The 3,380-nt window shown below is 43.2% G+C and overlaps 1 pseudogene; it reads left to right on the top strand.

The window, feature by feature from the left end:
- Positions 1–2,164: 2,164 nt before the first annotated feature.
- Positions 2,165–2,898, top strand: LOC103287837 (Golgi SNAP receptor complex member 2-like; annotated as a pseudogene).
- The last annotated feature ends 482 nt before the right edge of the window (positions 2,899–3,380 follow it).

Genomic DNA, 3,380 nt, shown 5'->3' on the forward strand with positions numbered 1-3,380 from the left:
TTGAGCAGGTTAGGTCTGGTTCTGTCCTACTCTATCTACTTACTCTATAATCCTGGACACATTACTTATCTTGGCTCAACTTCAGTTTGCTAATCAGTAAAATGTAGGGAAAGCATCCTACCCCATAGGGTCTTTATGAGAATGAAAATAGAATGTAAGTGTTTAATAAATACAATGTGTTTCTATTGCAGAGCCACATTTTGACTTTCTCTACCTACAGCAAATTCTTTTAATCCCTCCATGTTTCAGGCAGATGAACATGATTTTAGCTTGCAACATTTTCATCAATGGAAAATTTATTTATTAAATCAGAAAGTTCCCTTTTGGGAAACAAAATGGAAAGCATAAGCAATAGTGTTTAAGGTTTACTTTATGCCATTAATTCTTTGTCCCACATTCTGGGAATTAATGATTTTTCAAACTATAGGCAGTCCTCGGGTTCCATTCCTATGGTGATGTAACGGGATTTTCGCCATATGTGGAAACCCACCTACATAAGCACCTACGTCACTCACATGGAGCACATCCACAGCAGTAATGAAGTGAACAGTAAAAAAATTTAAAAGAAAGATAACAATTCCTGATCTTTACTTGTGGCAAATCTTACCTAATAATAGAGAAATATGTCAATTGAGCGTGCCTCCGCTTCGCCACCAGCCAATCAGGAGTGATATGCAAATTAATCCAACCAAGATGGTGGGTAAATTTGCATACACAGGTGGGGTGGGCAGCGCCAGGGCCCAACCCCTGGTCAATTGGGGGCCCAGGGAGGCGGGGTGGGCAGTGCCAGGCCCCGCCTGCAAAGTCCTGTTTTATCAGGGGCCCAGGGAGGTGGGGTGGGCAGCGTGAGGCTTTTTAGGCTGCTGTAGGGCATGAGGGAAGGCCCACATTTCCTGCTGTTTCTAGCAACACAATTGTCTATTTATTGTGCCTGAATTCTTCTGCCCCCTTACAAGGACTCTAAATTCCCTTGGGGGTTGATTTTCAATGATAGCTGTTCATGGGAATTACTTGAGGAGTGTGTGTGTGTGTGTGTGTGTGTGTAAAATATTCCAAACAACAAGTCTACCCCTTCAGAAATTAGTGTTTCAATTCTGTTGAATTTCCATAGACTCTGATTTTGCTGATTTGGAGAGTATCCAGCCAACAGTAAATTTTAAGTGTCCCTGAATGATTCTAACCTGTGGGTTAGAAGCCACTGCTTATGTTTATGCAAACAAAAGAGCCAAATGCCAGGTAAAATACAGAAATCTCAATTGTACAGCTCAATAAATGTTTACCTATGTCTACACCCAGGTAGCCACCATCCAGAATGTTCTGTTGAATCTTTCTCCATTAGCAATAAAGGCAGAACCAGCTACTTATCTTGGAGACAGGAAAAAGAGAAAACAAAGGAGAATGTGTGGGAATATGTAATAATACCTCAAAACAATACCTCCCAATAATTTTATTTATCAGATTATAGGCTCTTACTCATCTGTGTTGTACTTACCAGCAGTCAGACATCCCCGAGGGGTCCCAGATTGGAGAAGGTGCAGGCCTGGCTGAGGGACCCTCCCCCCCACACCCCCGCCATGCACAAATTTTGTGCACCGGGCTACTAGTAAATAATAAAAAACATAAAGCACATATGTACATACGTGGAAATGACAGGACTTTTTTTTAAATAAATAAATGGGAGATGGTGACATAACCACGAAATGACGAATGTCAAGTCTGACATAACCCGCGGACTGCCTGTCGTCAGGAAAGAGTGGTAAAACACAAAGAAACATTTTTTTTCTAGTTCTATTATTTGAGTAAGATCTCTTCCACTATGCATTCCAGAAATAAAATAATTAGGCATATTCTTGTCTGTAATCTAGAGGATAATGTGGATAATGTATGTTATTTAGTAATCTGAAGCTTTTTAATTATATTCAAAATTCTGACATAGCAATTCTGTTACCTCATACATATCATTAGATAGATTTGTGCTTGACTGAATTGCTTGGAGGCATCTTTGTATATGTTGAGAAATATACCTTCAATTAATGACTTAATACACAACCTGATGAAAAATTTTCTTGAGAAACAATAATTATTTTATGTGTGTGTTTGGTAAATTGTGGTATAAACGGACTCAGGCTAAAGCAATCATTAAAGAGGAAAAAACAGAAGGAGGGCTGTGAAGACGTGTTAGGAGGAAGCCGGAGCAGGACCCGGCTGGGCCGGCGACATGGAACCGCTGTACCAGCAAACGCACAGCAGGTCCACCAGATCCAGTCTCACATGGGACGCCTAGAGATGGCAGACAAGCAGTCTGTGCACTTAGTAGAAAATGAAATCCAAGCAAGCATAGACCAGATATTCAGCCAGCTAGAACGCCTGGAGATTTTATCCAGCAAGGAGCCCCCCAACAAAAGACAGAATGCCAGACTTCATGTTGACCAGTTAAAGTATGATGTCCAGCACCTGCAGACTGCTCTCAGAAACTTCTAGCATCAGTGATACACAAAGGAGTAGTAGGAGAGACAGCAAGAGGAGCTTCTGTCTTGCACCTTCACCCCAAACGACTCTGACACCACCATACCAATGGATGAATCACTGCAGTTTAACTCCTCCCTCCAGGAAATTCACCAAGGCATGGATGACCTCATTGGAGGCGGGCACAGTATTCTGGAGGGACTGAGGGCCTAGGGAATGACCTTGAAGGGGACTCAGAAGAGGATCCTTGACATTGCCAACATGCTGTGCTTGTCCAACACCGTGATGCGGCTCATCAAGAAGCCGGCTTTCCAGGACAAGTACTTTATGATTGGTGGGATGCTGCTCACCTGTGTGGTCATGTTCTTCATGGTGCAGTACCTGACATGAACCAGCTAAGCCCAGCAGCTGGACAACGTTCCCACTGCATGAGAGTGTGTATGACTGTGTATGTGTGCGTGAAAGAGAGAAGGGGGGCCCAGAGGCCATTTTTTGAAATGTATGTCCATCTTAACTGTGAAAACCACTCAGAAGTAATTGTGATCTGTAACCTAGTGAGCATTTCAAACCTGCTCTGTTTGTGACATCTTGGTGGGGATGCGAGTGCTACTAACATTCACAGTGGGTAGGAAAAAAAAAAAAGAGGAAAAAAAACATGAATCTATTCTTTTTTAGGATTATTATATAATAACTAGAGGCCCAGTGCACAAAATTCATGCACAGAGGGGAGGTCCCTCAGCCTGGCCTGCACCCTCTCCAATCCAGGACCCCTTGGTGGATGTCCGACTGTCTCTTGGAATCCAGGACCGCTGGCTCCTAACCACTCACCTGCCTGCCTGCCTGATTGCCCCTAACTACCTCTGCCTGCCTGATCACCCCTAACCACCTCTGCCTGCCTGCCTAATTGTCCCTAA

Source organism: Eptesicus fuscus, chromosome 2, assembly GCF_027574615.1.
Source record: "Eptesicus fuscus isolate TK198812 chromosome 2, DD_ASM_mEF_20220401, whole genome shotgun sequence".
Classification (NCBI taxonomy): domain Eukaryota; kingdom Metazoa; phylum Chordata; class Mammalia; order Chiroptera; family Vespertilionidae; genus Eptesicus; species Eptesicus fuscus.